Here is a 16,990-nt window from a genome sequence, read left to right on the forward strand (position 1 = left end):
GCCACTGCTGTCACTGCGAGAGGCAGAGAAGCCAGAACTCCTCTCCGGCAAAGAGGACAAGAGAGCAGGGAAAGAAGCCGCTCTCCACTTAGACCAGTCCCTGCAGAGCCCTCCAGAGAAACATCAGAGAGCAGAAGGGATGACAGTGGATCCTCAGACACCGTCACTGAGTTTGTATTCAGACGGCCATTTCCCGTTCTGCCCAGCCGCAGACTCAGGGAGTCTCCAGCTGCAAGTGGATCTCCTGTACAATTACTGCAGGCAAACCGTCTGTTCAACATCATCTTTCAGCAGCAGGGAATGGGAGTGATGACGCCTCCGCCACAGATGCGGCCACCATCACCACCTGCACAATATAATCTGCAGGAAAGGCAGCAGACTTGGCGAGCTCAGCAAATTAGGAACCTCCCAACAAGAACTGTAACATCTCAGGAGGAGTCGTGTGTCATCTGCATGACGGATTATGAGACCGGAGAGGGAGTCACAGTGCTACCATGCAATCATTGTTTCCATCAGGGTTGCATCTCTACCTGGCTCAACTCCAACCTTCGCTGCCCCCTGTGTCGCAAACACTGCTTCCTTCTAAAATTCAGTGGAACATCTTAAATCTTCATGGAAGAAGTTAAGAGTTTGGCAGTGACACTAGAAGAGTCCATCTTGTACGTCAGCCCAGGTAAGAGAGAACATATAGATTACATCTGCATTCATTTCAAATGCTAAAAAAAATAATTCACCTTTACTTCTGTTCTGTCTTTTCTTTAGTTTACCATCAGCTTTGGGAAACATCGTACCAGTACTGAGTTCTCAGATGAGGATCAATGAAATAGCGGTCTTCTTTCTGTGATATTATTGAGACTCTGAAGAAGAAACCTGCTCCTGCACATGACGATTTTCGGATGAACCCCCTTCTCTCTTTTCTGTGAGGGGATTTTGAAGATGCTCTGGAAAGTAGAGATAGAGAGGAAACCAGGCTCTCCAATATAAGCCGAAAGTTAGAAGTTTATTACAACAATCATCAGCAAACGTCTGTGTGCAATGGGCCAACGTTTAGGTCACATGACCTTGTTCATAATATATATATATATATATATATATATATATATATATGTATACACATTAAAGAATGTTATACCAATTATATTGATTCTGTGGCTTTCACCTTATTTGCATGGTATGCATACTGGGAACTCCATAACATTGTGCACAGAGCAGGTGGATTGATGATAAATGTCTATTCTAAAATAAAAGTTGTACAAACGTCAAAAAGAATGAACATATGTACTGAAAAGTCAAAAGGACTTGCTGTGCATATGATCCGTCTGTTGTCACTTCTTTTAACTGCTTTTGGCTTCAAAAGTTATGAAGTGGCTAAAAGAAGTGATTGGTCTTTTCTTCTAGAAGCTTCCGCTTGGAAGCTGCTACTATTTTATATATAGACTGATTTCGCAGTGAAGCCGCTGCAAAAAAACTAACACAAAGACATCGCAAAAGACACTTCAGGTAAAACACCATCAGAGCTTTATTCAAACGTTTTCCTACAAGAAAAATGCAGATATACTGAGGTCTAAAAGACGCCATGTGCACATACCCTGACAGCGAGTCATTAGTAAGGCCAGGGATACAGGTACTTTGACTGGAGTTACACTAAGTGGTTTGTGCAGAGACACCACAATATCTAGTAGTGAGTCCTCCATTATTCCATACATAGTTACAGTACAGACCAAAAGTTTGGACACACCTTCTCATTTCAAGATTTTTCTGTATTTTCATGACTATGAAAATTGTACATTCACACTGAAGGCATCAAAACTATGAATTAACACATGTGGAATTATATACTTAGCAAAAAAGCGTGAAACAACTGAAAATATGTCTTATATTCTAGGTTCTTCAAAGTAGCCACCTTTTGCTTTGATGACTGCTTTGCACACTCTTGGCATTCTCTTGATGAGCTTCAAGAGGTAGTCACCGGAAATGGTCTTCCAACAATCTTGAAGGACTTCCCAGAGATGCTTAGCACTTGTTGGCCCTTTTGCCTTCACTCTGCGGTCCAGCTCACCCCAAACCATCTCGATTGGGTTCAGGTCTGGTGACTGTGGAGGCCAGGTCATCTGGCGTAGCACCCCAACACTCTCCTTCTTGGTCAAATAGCCCTTACAGAGCCTGGAGGTGTGTTTGGGGTCATTGTCCTGTTGAAAAATAAATGATGGTCCAAATAAACGCAAACCGGATGGAATAGGATGCCGCTGCAAGATGTGGTGGTTGCCATGCTGGTTCAGTATGCCTTCAATTTTGAATAAATCCCCAACAGTGTCACCAGCAAAGCACCCCCACACCATCACACCTCCTCCTCCATGCTTCATGGTGGGAACCAGGCATGTAGAGTCCATCCGTTCACCTTTTCTGCGTCGCACAAAGACACGGTGGTTGGAACCAAAGATCTCAAATTTGGATTCATCAGACCAAAGCACAGATTCCACTGGTCGAATGTCCATTCCTTGCATTCTTTAGCCCAAACAAGTCTCTTCTGCTTGTTGCCTGTCCTTAGCAGTGGTTTCCTAGCAGCTATTTTACCATGAAGTCCTACTGCACAAAGTCTCCTTTTAACAGTTGTTGTAGAGATGTGTCTGCTGCTAGAACTCTGTGTGGCATTGACCTGGTCTCTAATCTGAGCTGCTGTTAACCTGCGATTTCTGAGGCTGGTGACTCGGATAAAGTTATTCTCAGAAGCAGAGGTGACTCTTGGTCTTCCTTTCCTGGGGCGGTCCTCATGTGAGCCAGTTTCTTTGTTGCGCTTGATGGTTTTTGCAACTGCACTTGGGGACACTTTCAAAGTTTGCCCAATTTTTCGGACTGACTGACCTTCATTTCTTAAAGTAATGATGGCCACTCGTTTTTCTTTACTTAGCTGCTTTTTTCTTGCCATAATACAAATTTTAACAGTTTATTCAGTAGGACTATCAGCTGTGTATCCACCTGACTTCTGCACAACACAACTGATGGTCCCAACCCCATTTATAAGGCAAGAAATCCCACTTATTAAACCTGACAGGGCACACCTGTGAAGTGAAAACCATTTCCGGTGACTACCTCTTGAAGCTCATCAAGAGAATGCCAAGAGTGTGCAAAGCAGTCATCAAAGCAAAAGGTGGCTACTTTGAAGAACCTAGAATATAAGACATATTTTCAGTTGTTTCACACTTTTTTGTTAAGTATATAATTCCACATGTGTTAATTCATAGTTTTGATGCCATCAGTGTGAATGTACAATTTTCATAGTCATGAACATACAGAAAAATCTTTTTAACTTTTTGTCTGTACTGTACATAGTAACATAGTTTTTAAGGTTGAAGGAAGACTAAGTCCATCTAGTTCAACCCATAACCTAACATGTTGATCCAGAGGAAGGCAAAAAAACACATGTGGCAAACACTAAGCTCCACATTGGGGAAAAAAATTCCTTCCTGACTCCATATGACAATCAGACTAGTTCCCTGGATCAACGCCCTATCAAGGAATCTAGTATATATAACCTGTAATACTATATTTTTCAAGAAAGACGTCCATGCCCTTCTTAAATTTTAGTAGTGAATCACTCATTACAATATCATGCGGCAGAGAGTTCCATAGTCTCACTGCTCTTACAGTAAAAAATCCCTGTCTGTGATTATGATTAAACCTTCTTTCCTCCAGACGTAGAAGATGCCCCCTTGTCCCCTTGTCTCAGGCCTCAGAGTAAAAGGATCAGTAGACAGGTCTTTGTACTGTCCCCTCATATGCTTGTACATAGTAATAAGATCACCCCTAAGCCTTTGTTTTTCCAAAGTAAATAACCCCGAGTGTAATAACCTGTCTTGGTATTGCAGACCCCCCAGTCCTCTAATAACCTTGGTCGCTCTTCTCTACACCCGCTCTATGTCTTTCTTATTCACCAGAGACCAGAACTGTACATAGTATTCTAAGTGTGGTCGCACTAATGACTTGTATAGAGGTAAAATTATGTTCTCCTCATGAGCATCTAGGCCTCTTTTAATACATCCCATTATTTTATTTGCCTTTGCAGCAGATGCCTGACACTGGCCACCAAACGTGAGCTTGTCGTCCACCAATACACCCAGTTCTTTTTCAGTTACAGTTTTGCCCAGTGTTTTACAATTAAGCATATGATTATACATTTTATTTCCTCTGCCCAAGTGCATTACCTTACATTTATCCCCATTGAAGCTCAATTGCCATTTATCAGCCCAAGCTTCTAATTTACATAGATCCTCCTGTAATATAAAATTGTCCTCCTCTGTATTGATTACCCTGCAGAGTTTAGTGTCATCTGCAAATATTGAAATACTACTCTGTATGCCCCCTACAAGGTCATTAATAAATATGTTAAAAAGAAGCTGGCCCAATACTTACTCCTGTGGTACCCCACTGTTAACTGAGACCCAGTCTAAGTGTGTTCCATTAATAACTACCCTTTGTTCTGACACGCCCCCAGGGCCGTGGGGTACTCGGCAGCCGGGCCTCTGGTTGCTGGGGTATATCATGGTAGCTGGCCCGGTCCGTGACCCAGGGCGGTCAGTCAAAGGGGGAGATATAGGGGATTTGTGAAAGTGTTCGTGACGCCACCTGTGGATTGCGGCTAGAGGGAGCCGCCGCTGCGGAGCAGTCCTCTGGAGCTGGTGTTACGGCAGCAGGGATGGTGTGGCTCTCCACAGGTAGAGCTTGCTCCAGGGCAGCGTGGGGTGTAATGGATGGTGGTGCAGGGGAGAGACGGCAGGACAGTCTCGGAGGAAAGACGGACACTCACAAGGGGGTAAGCTTCAGTACCTTTACTGGTGATGTTGCAGGCACGGTCCAGGGTACTCCAGGTGAAGGGCACACTTTTGGACTCTCCCCAGTGAGCGAGTATAGGGCCTCCTGATCCGTTGCTTTATTCTCTAAGCTTCTGACCTGCCTGAAGCTAGGCCTAGCTTGGTTACTGTCTCTCTTTGCACCTGCTGACCTGGTGATAGTGTTAGAACCTTGCTGTTAGGTTTTTTTTCCTTTGCTGGTCATATGACCTTGTTGGCCTATTTAATCCTGCTCCGCCCTTCTGGCTTTGCTGGACTTCATTGTATATCTACTTTCTAGCTAGCCTGTGCTCTGTATCTAGCTCTGTTAGTTTGCTTGGTCTACGGACCTCTATGTTCTATCTATTTTGTTTGTTCGTCTGTCTGCTACTATTTCTGTTAGGAGGTGTCCCATATTCCTCCCAGTCCTTAGTACTTGTAGGGATTCCCTCCCCACATCTATAGGTCTCCGTACAGACTAGATTAGGACTTTAGCAGGTCTGATCGCAGGATCAGGTTCCCTGTTACATCGTAGGGATTCAGCTGAGTCCTATAGTAGGGACAGATCTCCTCTCTTTCCTTAGCTTTGGTAGCAGAACATAACAGTAAGTCCAGCCTGCAAATTCTCTAAGGAAAGATTTTTTTTTTTTGTTCCATCATGGTGTCGGTTCAGGATTTGGCTAAACACCTGCAGGGACTCTCTCTGGAAGTGGCCGAACTCCGTCAGCACGTGAGTAACTGTCCTGGAGCATATTTCTTGGAGCCTAAGGTATGTTTGCCGGATTTATTTTTTGGTGAACATCGAGAATTTTTTTCATTTAAAAATGCTTGCTTATTGTATTTTCGTTTGAGACCCAAGTCCTCTGGGGATGAATCCCAGCGCGTAGGGTTCATAATGTCACTTTTGCGCAAAGAGCCTCAGGAGTGGGCCTTTTCTTTGCAACCTAGTGATACATGCTTCAGATCAGTGGATAGTTTTTTTTCTGCTTTAGGATTATTATATGATGATCCTGACCGTGTGGCATCAGCTGAGACTGAGTTGAGACGTTTAAAACAAGGATCAGGTAATGTGGAAAAATATTGTACTCATTTTCGTCGTTGGTCCACTCAAACAGGGTGGAACGATTCTGCTCTGAAAAGTCTATTTCTTGCTGGGCTCAGTGAAAGGGTTAAAGACCTGCTAATTGCTTATCCTACACCTGAGGATTTGCAACAGGCTATGCAATTAGCTATACGGGTGGATAGAAGACTGCGTGCTAGGGTTAATGAGAGCAAATCCTCTGCTATGTCAGTTTCTGGTTATGATAATGTGTGTACTAACAGTGGTGAACCGATGGAGATTGGATCGGTGGCACCTCGCTCTCAAGAAAAAGACCGTCGTTTTTCGGAAGGCTTGTGTTTCTATTGCGGAAAATCTGGTCATTTGATTAAAGGCTGTGAGCTTCGTATGAAGAAAGAAAAAAAAATGGTCAGTCACGCCCGTATTGCCTGTTTAAATTCCAAGGGTATATTTTTAGCTGCTTCCACGATTGCTCAGGAAAAATTAATAGAATTTCGGGTGTTTGTTGATTGCGGGTCTACACTGAATGTAATTGATGGGGGATTCGTGGAAAAACTCAATTTAAAACCTGAACCTTTATCATCCCCCATTGCTGTGGTTTCTGTGGATGGCTCCCCTTTGAAGAATATTACTCTCAAGGTCTGTGAATTTCCTCTCACTATTAATGGTGTTCACCATGAGAAATTGGATTTGGTAGTGTTGAATAACTTGCCTTCTCCAGTAATATTGGGTTTGCCCTGGTTAAAATTTCACAATCCTGTACTGGATTGGTCTACCAGTGAAATTAAATCCTGGAGCCATAAATGTTATGACAAGTGTTGTAACGGGCGTATTGCAGCTTTGGATAGGGGAGAATTGCCTGTTCCTATTCAGGATTTTTGGAGAGTTTTTTCTGAGAAAGAATCGCAGGTTTTGCCTCCCCATAGAGACTATGATTGTTCTATTGAATTTGTCCCTGGAGCGATTCTTCCTAAAAGTCGTTTATTTAACCTTACTATTCCTGAGAGGAAGGCTTTGGAGGAATACATACAGACAAGTTTGGCCGCCGGTCACATTAGGCCCTCTAAGTCTCCTGTGGCGGTTGGATTTTTTTTTGTAAAAAAAAAGGACGGCGGTTTACGTCCTTGTCTGGATTTTCGTGAGATTAACAAAATTACGGTACGCAATCCTTACCCACTGCCATTGATTCCTGATCTGTTTAACCAGTTATTGGGGGCCAAGTGGTTCTCTAAAATTGACCTTAAGGGGGCATACAATCTGTTGCGCATGAAGGAGGGTGATGAATGGAAGACTGCTTTTAACACTCCTGTGGGTCATTTTGAGAATCTGGTTATGCCTTTTGGTCTTACTAATGCTCCTGCATTTTTTCAGAATCTGATTAATGACATCCTTAGACCTTTGATCGGTAAAAATGTGGTTGTGTATTTGGATGACATTTTGATTTATTCGCCAGATCTGGAGTCTCATTGGCGGAGCGTGCGTGAGGTATTACAGTTATTAATGGACAATTCGCTTTTTGCTAAGCTGGAGAAATGTGAGTTCGCTGTACAGAGAATTAGTTTTTTGGGCTACATTATCTCCAGCAAAGGTTTTGAGATGGATCCGGTTAAGGTTCAGGCTGTGCAGGAATGGCCTAGGCCTATTGGTTTGAAATCGATACAGAGGTTTTTGGGTTTCGCCAATTAGTATAGAAAATTCATAAAAATTTTTTCTAGTATTGTCAAACCTCTGACTGATCTCACCAGGAAAGGTGCTGATGCGGTTCAGTGGTCTTCTGAGGCCATTGAAGCTTTTGTGTATCTCAAGGAGAGGTTCACCTCTGCTCCCATCCTTATGCAGCCTGATGTTACTAGGCCGTTTTTGGTTGAGGTTGATGCTTCCTCTGTGGGGGTTGGCGCAGTATTGTCTCAGGATAACGGGGATGGATTACATCCCTGTGCCTTTTTTTCAAAAAAAATTTTCGGAGACTGAATTGAATTACGATATTGGTAATCGGGAATTATTGGCTATTAAACTCGCATTTGAACACTGGCGCCACTTCTTGGAAGGTGCGGAATTTCCCGTTCAGGTTCTTACGGATCATAAAAATCTGATATATCTTGATGCTGCCAAGCGCCTGAATGCCCGTCAGGCTAGGTGGGCACTGTTTTTCTCGCGGTTTAATTTCTCCGTTACTTACATCCCTGGTACTAAGAATGTTAAGGCGGATGCCTTGTCTCGCAGTTTTTCTCCCATAGTCGGTGCTGAGAAAGAGGAAAACATTTTACAAGAAGGTGTTGTGATAGCTGCTTTAGACTCCGTTTTGGAAGATGAGATTCTTAAAGCTCAGGAGAATGCCCCATCTAACACTCCTCATGGGAGGTTGTTTGTGCCTGGGACCTTTAGGAGAGATTTGTTTGTTGAGTGTCACGAATCTCGGTTGGCAGGTCATCCCGGAATCTCTGAGACCAAGAGACTGGTGGGTCGCAGTTTTTGGTGGCCTGGATGGCAGAAGGAAGTCATTAAGTGGGTGCGCCAATGTACTATATGTGCTAGATCTAAGTCCTCACATACTCCTGCTGCGGGGTTACTTTGTCCTTTGGAGGTCCCCAGTGCTCCTTGGACACATTTGGCTATGGACTTTATAACTGACCTTCCCCCCTCTGAGGGTTTTACTGTCATCTGGGTGGTCGTGGACCGTTTTAGCAAGATGTGTCACTTGGTTCCCTTCGTCAAACTGCCCTGCGCTAAAACTCTCGCTAAGGCCTTTGTCAAGGAAATTGTCAGACTTCATGGCGTTCCTACTGACATTGTTTCTGATAAGGGTCCTCAGTTCGTGGCTCGTTTTTGGCGTGCCTTTTGTGACAGGTTGGGAATTCATTTGTCGTTTTCGTCCGGATATCATCCTGAATCTAATGGCCAGACAGAAAGGAAAAACCAGGATGTTGAGCAGTTCTTGCGTTGTTTTGTGGCAGACAATCAAGAGGGGTGGTCTGAGTTTCTGCCACTTGCCGAATTTGCTCTGAACAATCATACATCAATCATTTAATATATGGTCCCCAGATAGGGGACGTATCAGATATTAAACTGATAAGAACAGATACTACACTTGATCTTAGCCAAAAGGCCGAGAAGCGATAACCAGAATTGGTTTCAAACTACGGAGCCACCCAAGGATCCTGAAAAGTCCATTTGTGGAGATGAGCTCCTGGACTCCCGTTAAGAAGACATGTTGTCAACCTCTAGATCCCTTACATGCCTGCACTTTTCGGCTTGCTGCTGCTGCAATCCACGCGTTTTAGATCTGCATAACTCCACCTCTTTAAACACAGCACCTTCACCCCCTGCTGTTCCCACCCGCCTCAACACCGTTGGAAGGGAGGAGAACCAATTAAGGCGGGGGGTGGGGTGGAACGAGCAGCTGTCTACCCTTAGCAGGAGGGCTCCTGATTACATACCTCTCCTGCTGCTGCTGCTGCTGGCTGTCCAGCAGCAGACTGAAGGTGGCTGCTGCTGTGCACAGGTATATAAAGGCTCAGAGCCTATTATGACACGCGCAGCCAGCGTTCCATTGCCACATTCCATCTACTGCAGGCAGGATACCTGGCTGGCTGAATGTCGCTGAGAAGCTCACAGAGACCGCCATAAGCAACAGTTTAACAGAATGCCACAGACTAATCAACCAAACTTTTTGGGTTGGGTTCTCTTTTATAGTCTGCAGGCATTAAATGAAAGAAGTCAGTGTTCCAGCAGAAGGAGACAACGTTTCAGAAAAGGCATTGTAGCAAACCAAAAAAGAAATTTTAAGCGCAGCAGAGTAACCAGCGCACATACCTGTTAGCTCAGGTGAGTTTAAAAGGCTGCTGTTGATAACAAGGGCATTTGCTAAATAGATGGTGTGTGTGCAACAATATACTGAAAGGTCAATTATATTGTGCAGCTTATCTCACCACCTGTAGTTATTTAGGTAAAAGCTCCAAAATGCTTGCCTAATATGTCTGTTTATCCAAAAGGAAGTAAAAAGGGAGAGCTAGAAAGATAGCATTGCATCACATTACATGGCAATGCAATGCACAGTTGCTGAAGTTGAACCAAAATGAGCTTGTAATCTGGCTTCTGCAACTTTGAAAATGAAAAATCCAATGAGGAGAAGAAAAGCAAAGCCAAAGAGTCCATCCCAAAATCCGACAAACAAGCAAAATGAACAAAAAACATTGAATTCAATTCTTTCTGATTTTAGAAACTGCATTAAAGAAGGGGTGCACCGGTCCTGGAGATACTGCAATACCAGGTCAATGCGTGGAGTGGACAGAGCAAGCTCTTTTTCCATCTCCCTGTTCTAAAAATCCATTTAATATATGGTCCCCAGATAGGGGACGTATCAGATATTAAACTGATAAGAACAGATTTTTTTTTTTTTTTTTTTCTTTTTTTTTTTTTTAGCCCGAATTCGTGTACAAAACCCGAGTGCGCTTAAAAAAGTGACAAGTGCCACAAAAAAAGTGCACTAGGATGCTGGTCTTCTTGAAACCCTCTCCAAAAGGAGAAAGGTCTCCCAAACCATTCCCCGTCCCTCCGAGCCAAAAGGCCACAGCGAGGAACAGGGACAAAAAGCCACCTCCAGCCGAAGCCAGAGGCGACCCAATCTTACCCCCAGCACCTGCCCGAGTTCTCACCCGAGCAAGGCACTGGGAGCCAAAGACTGTGCTCCCCTCCCGGAAGAGGGGAGCCAACAACGCTCTCCTCCCGAAAGAGGAGAGCCAAGGGGGTTCAGGGGGGAGCGGAACCTGATGGCCACACACTCCCCCCCTAGACCTGCCAAGAGAGGAACCCGTAAGGGAACCGCATCCCGACAAAATCCTAGTAGGACGTGACACACGTGAATAAGTGGACACACAGTGACAAAGAAATTAAATAAATAGTGAAGGTTTCACAGTATAATACTGCCCGGACCTTCGACCGGGAATTGAAAAATTCCCCATCCTAAGGCCAGAAGGCCCGGAATAAGGGTGTGTGCGAAGAAAGAAAATTTGAAGTGCTTGTGCAAATGTGCCATAAACTCAAGTGGGGTTCCCAATCCCAGTGAGTTAAGGCACCCCAGGGTCACCACTCCTGGGGCACTTCACACTTCGGGCTTTCGATCTTCCCCGGCCCAATGGCGTCGATCCTGGGGGGCCATGCTTTCCACCAGATGACTATATTAGCCACCTGGCGTACTAACAAACGCCTAAACCCCAGTGTGCATAATGTATCAATCTACTAGGGCGGCCAACATCCAAAACCGCCTTTTCAAAAGATACTACACTTGATCTTAGCCAAAAGGCCGAGAAGCGATAACCAGAATTGGTTTCAAACTACGGAGCCACCCAAGGATCCTGAAAAGTCCATTTGTGGAGATGAGCTCCTGGACTCCCGTTAAGAAGACATGTTGTCAACCTCTAGATCCCTTACATGCCTGCACTTTTCGGCTTGCTGCTGCTGCAATCCACGCGTTTTAGATCTGCATAACTCCACCTCTTTAAACACAGCACCTTCACCCCCTGCTGTTCCCACCCGCCTCAACACCGTTGGAAGGGAGGAGAACCAATTAAGGCGGGGGGTGGGGTGGAACGAGCAGCTGTCTACCCTTAGCAGGAGGGCTCCTGATTACATACCTCTCCTGCTGCTGCTGCTGCTGGCTGTCCAGCAGCAGACTGAAGGTGGCTGCTGCTGTGCACAGGTATATAAAGGCTCAGAGCCTATTATGACACGCGCAGCCAGCGTTCCATTGCCACATTCCATCTACTGCAGGCAGGATACCTGGCTGGCTGAATGTCGCTGAGAAGCTCACAGAGACCGCCATAAGCAACAGTTTAACAGAATGCCACAGACTAATCAACCAAACTTTTTGGGTTGGGTTCTCTTTTATAGTCTGCAGGCATTAAATGAAAGAAGTCAGTGTTCCAGCAGAAGGAGACAACGTTTCAGAAAAGGCATTGTAGCAAACCAAAAAAGAAATTTTAAGCGCAGCAGAGTAACCAGCGCACATACCTGTTAGCTCAGGTGAGTTTAAAAGGCTGCTGTTGATAACAAGGGCATTTGCTAAATAGATGGTGTGTGTGCAACAATATACTGAAAGGTCAATTATATTGTGCAGCTTATCTCACCACCTGTAGTTATTTAGGTGAAAGCTCCAAAATGCTTGCCTAATATGTCTGTTTATCCAAAAGGAAGTAAAAAGGGAGAGCTAGAAAGATAGCATTGCATCACATTACATGGCAATGCAATGCACAGTTGCTGAAGTTGAACCAAAATGAGCTTGTAATCTGGCTTCTGCAACTTTGAACATGAAAAATCCAATGAGGAGAAGAAAAGCAAAGCCAAAGAGTCCATCCCAAAATCCGACAAACAAGCAAAATGAACAAAAAACATTGAATTCAATTCTTTCTGATTTTAGAAACTGCATTAAAGAAGGGGTGCACCGGTCCTGGAGATACTGCAATACCAGGTCAATGCGTGGAGTGGACAGAGCAAGCTCTTTTTCCATCTCCCTGTTCTAAAAATCCATTTAATATATGGTCCCCAGATAGGGGACGTATCAGATATTAAACTGATAAGAACAGATCCGTTTTCAAACAAGCTTTATTTAAATCAGACATACATCATAAATTACAAACAAATCACAAAGACTTGAATAAAATATGACATAAAACAAATACAAGGTCAGATTTAAAAAGCGCATAAAAGCATAAAAAGCATAAAACACAGTTTTGCATATAATTTGCATAAATAAATACATATGTCAAATGCAAACACCATAGCTTTTTAACTTTATCTTTTTACAATCAGGTAGTATGAAAACTTTTCACAAAGAACATATCCGATACAATATTTGAAACAAATCACAAATACTGGAATAAAATATGACATAAAACTAATACAGAGTCAGAATTAAAATGCACTTAAAAGCATAAAAAGCATAAAACACAGTTTTGCATATAATTTACATAAATAAATACATATTCCAAATTTGCAAACACCATAGCTTTTTTGCTTCATTGATTCCCATCTTTTTACAATCTCTCAGGTAGTATGTAAACATTTCACAAAGAGCAAGCCCAATACAATCTTTGACAGGAATAAATTCACGTTTAAACAATAATATATTGCGCACTTTCCATAAAGCTTCTTTTAAACAGTTTATTATAAGCCATGCGACTCGTGCTTGTTTCATGGTTGGGCATTTAATTATCCCATATATTATAATGTCACAATTAAGGGTTTGTATACCACATATCCATTTTAGGAGGGTGCCCACCGTCTGCCATAGCTCTTGTGCGTAGGGGCAATCCCACAGTAAATGAAACACTGACTCGTTTGGGGCGCATCTTTCTCTGGGACATCTAGCACTAGCCACCAGCCCCCTATGATGCTGAAAAGCTCTCGTAGGGAGACATTGGTGAACAACCTGCCAAGCTAAATCCTTTTGTGAGTTGCTAAGTGCAGGACAGGCCACGTTGTTCCACACCAGGCGGCACCTGGAGATGGAAAAATTAGACACATCCTCCATCTCCTCATGTCCCTTACAAATAACTGTTAACTTACGTTGATCAAATAAAAGCTGACGATCAACTTGGGTCAGATCATATTCTGAAATGACCTTCTCCAAGATCTTGTAATGCTTAGGGGGAGATAAGAGAAAAGGACAATTAACAGTCATACTGAAGTTCAACTTTCGGAAAAGAAACCCAGTTGTATATCTAAGAAAACAAGAGAAAGCCCCAACATTATTCAAGCTTTTGCAACAAAATACAAAAAACTTGATAAATAAAAACAATTTTAAATCAGGGAACCCTTTACCCCCATTTTTCTTGCTTTTACATACCACCTCCCTCCTCAATTTCTCCATTTTGGATCCCCACAGAAAATAAAACATGGGCTTCATAAGTCTTTTAAGATACAGAGAATTAGGGGGAAAAACCATAGCGGCATACAAAATGATAGGAAGCAAAACCATTTTAATTACAAGAATCTTGCCCTCCATTGTTAGTTTTCGAGTTTGCCATAAAGAGATCTTCTGATTTAATTTATTCAAAACCAAATCCCAGTTTTCAATACCATCATTAGCAGGATTAAACAAGACACCCAGGATCTTGATTCCTACTGTTTGTGTGGGAACCCTAGGCGGATCTGACTCCCATTGACCCATAATCATACAGTCACATTTATTTATATTCAACTTAAACCCAGACCCAGCACTAAAAATTTCAGTAATTAGAATTGCTCTGTTAATAGATGCTGAGCTAGTGCCATATACAGATATGTCATCCATATATCCAATGGCTTTAACTTGTTGTCCACCCCCACCCGGAATAAAAATGCCCCTAACCACCTTGTCCCGACGCAGCAGGCACAACAGTGGCTCAATGGAGCAGACAAATAAAAGTGGGGACATGGGGCAACCTTGTTTAACACCGGAAAGAAGCTCCACCTCTCTAGTTAAAAAACCATTGACTAAAATCCGGGCAGATGACTGTTTGTATAAAAGCGCAATTTTCTGAATAAAAGAATCAGGGAACCCCATCTTTCCCATAACTTTAACCCCTTAAGCCCCGCGGGTGGTTTGCACGTTAATGACCGGGCCAATTTTTACAATTCTGACCACTGTCACTTTATGAGGTAATTACTCTCGAACGCTTCAACGGATCCCCCTGATTCTGAGATTGTTTTTTCGTGACATATTGTACTTCATGATTGTGGAAAAATTTCTTCGATATCACTTGCGTTTATTTGTGAAAAAAACGGAAATTTGGCGAAAATTTTGAAAATTTTGCAATTTTCAAAATTTGAATTTTTAAGCCCTGAAATCAGAGCGATATGTCACACAAAAGAGTTAATAAATAACATTTCCCACATGTCTACTTTACATCAGCACAATTTTGGAACCAAAATTTTTTTTTGTTAGGGAGCTATAAGGGTTAAAAGTTGACCAGCGATTTCTCATTTTTCCAACAAAATTTACAAAACCATTTTTTTAGGGACCACATCACATTTGAAGTCACTTTGAGAGGTCTTTATGACAGAAAATACCCAAAAGTGACACCATTCTAAAAACTGCACCCCTCAAGGTGCTCAAAACCACATTCAAGAACTTTATTAACCCTTCAGGTGCTTCACAGGAATTTTTTGAATGTGGAAGAAAAAAATGAACATTTAACTTTTTTCACAAAAATGTTAATTTAGACCCAATTTTTTTTATTTTCACAGGGGTAACAAGAAAAAATGGACCCCAAAATTTGTTGTGCAATTTCCCCTGGGCACGCAGATACCCAATATTTGGGGAAAAAATACTGTTTGGGCGCACGGCAGGGCTCGGAAGGGAAGGAGCGCTATTTGACTTTTTGATTGTAAAATTTGCTTGAATAATTAGCGGACGCCATGTTGTGTTTGGAGAGCCCATGTGTGCCCAAACTTTGGAGCTCCCCCACAAGTGACCCCATTTTGGAAACTAGACCCCCCAAGGCACCTTTCTAGATGCATAGTGAGCACTTGGAACCCCCAGGTGCTTCACAAATTGATTCGTAACAATGAAAAAGTGAAAAAAAAAAACACTTTTTCATTTTTATGAATCAATTTGTGAAGCACCTGAGTGTTCCAAGTGCTCACAATGCATCTAGATAGGTGCCTTGGGGGGTCTAGTTTCCAAAATGGGGTCACTTGTGGGGGAGCTCCAATGTTTGGGCACACAGCGGCTCTCCAAACGCAACATGGTGTCGCTAACAATTTGAGCCGATTTTCCGTTAAATTTGTTAGAGGACACCATGTTGCATTTAGAGAGTCCCTGTGTGCCCAAACATTGGAGCTCCCCCACAAGTGACCCCATTTTGGAAACTAGACCCCCCAAGGCACCTATCTAGATGCATAGTGAGCACTTGGAACCCCCAGGTGCTTCACAAATTGATTCGTAACAATGAAAAAGTGAAAAAAAAAACACTTTTTCATTTGTATGAATCAATTTGTGAAGCACCTGAGGGTTCCAAGTGCTCACTATGCATCTAGATAGGTGCCTTGGGTGGTCTAGTTTCCAAAATGGGGTCACTTGTGGGGGAGCTCCAATATTTGGGCACACAGCGGCTCTCTAAATGCAACATGGTGTCCGCTAACAAATTTAACGCAAAATTGGCTCAAATTGTTAGCGACACCATGTTGCGTTTGGAGAGCTGCTGTGTGCCCAAACATTGGAGCTCCCCCACAAGTGACCCCATTTTGGAAACTAGACCCCCCAAGGCACCTATCTAGATGCATAGTGAGCACTTGGAACCCCCAGGTGCTTCACAAATTGATTCGTAACAATGAAAAAGTGAAAAAAAAAACACTTTTTCATTTTTATGAATCAATTTGTGAAGCACCTGGGGGTTCCAAGTGCTCACTATGCATCTAGATAGGTGCCTTGGGGGGTCTAGTTTCCAAAATGGGGTCACTTGTGGGAGAGCTCCAATGTTTGGGCACACAGGGACTCTCTAAATGCAACATGGTATCCGCTAACAAATTGAATGGAAAATCGGCTCAAATTGTTAGCGGACACCACATTGCGTTTGGAGAGCTTCTCTGTGCCCAAACTTTGGAGCTCCCCCACAAGTGACCCCATTTTGGAAACTAGACCCCCCAAGGCACCTTTCTAGATGCATAGTGAGCACTTGGAACCCCCAGGTGCTTCACAAATTGATTCGTAATAATGAAAAAGTGAAAAAAAAAACACTTTTTCATTTTTACGAATTAATTTGTGAAGCACCTGGGGTTCCAAGTGCTCACTATGCATCTAGATAGGTGCCTTGGGGGGTCTAGTTTCCAAAATGGGGTCACTTGTGGGGGAGCTCCAATGTTTGGGCACACAGGGACTCTCTAAATGCAACATGGTATCCGCTAACAAATTGAATGGAAAATCGGCTCAAATTGTTAGCGGACGCCACATTGCGTTTGGAGAGCCCCTCTGTGCCCAAACTTTGGAGCTCCCCCACAAGTGACCCCATTTTGGAAACTAGACCCCCCAAGGCACCTTTCTAGATGCATAGTGAGCACTTGGAACCCCCAGGTGCTTCACAAATTGATTCGTAATAATGAAAAAGTGAAAAAAAAAACACTTTTT

The 16,990-nt window shown here is 43.2% G+C and overlaps 1 non-coding gene and 3 pseudogenes across 1 annotated transcript; all 4 read right to left on the reverse strand.

The window, feature by feature from the left end:
• Positions 1-8,812: 8,812 nt before the first annotated feature.
• LOC141224463 (U2 spliceosomal RNA) lies at positions 8,813-9,004 on the reverse strand. The gene has a single exon (XR_012291877.1). It is a non-coding gene; the product is annotated as a U2 spliceosomal RNA (small nuclear RNA).
• A 1,115-nt stretch (positions 9,005-10,119) lies between these two features.
• On the reverse strand, positions 10,120-10,348 carry LOC141224505 (U2 spliceosomal RNA; annotated as a pseudogene).
• A 760-nt stretch (positions 10,349-11,108) lies between these two features.
• On the reverse strand, positions 11,109-11,200 carry LOC141224559 (U2 spliceosomal RNA; annotated as a pseudogene).
• A 1,115-nt stretch (positions 11,201-12,315) lies between these two features.
• LOC141224444 (U2 spliceosomal RNA) lies at positions 12,316-12,488 on the reverse strand (annotated as a pseudogene).
• Positions 12,489-16,990: the final 4,502 nt, after the last annotated feature.

The sequence above is a fragment of the Phyllobates terribilis genome, unplaced genomic scaffold (genome assembly GCF_046119375.1).
Source record: "Phyllobates terribilis strain yellow unplaced genomic scaffold, ASM4611937v1 Scaffold_393__1_contigs__length_1774422, whole genome shotgun sequence".
NCBI classification, from domain to species: domain Eukaryota; kingdom Metazoa; phylum Chordata; class Amphibia; order Anura; family Dendrobatidae; genus Phyllobates; species Phyllobates terribilis.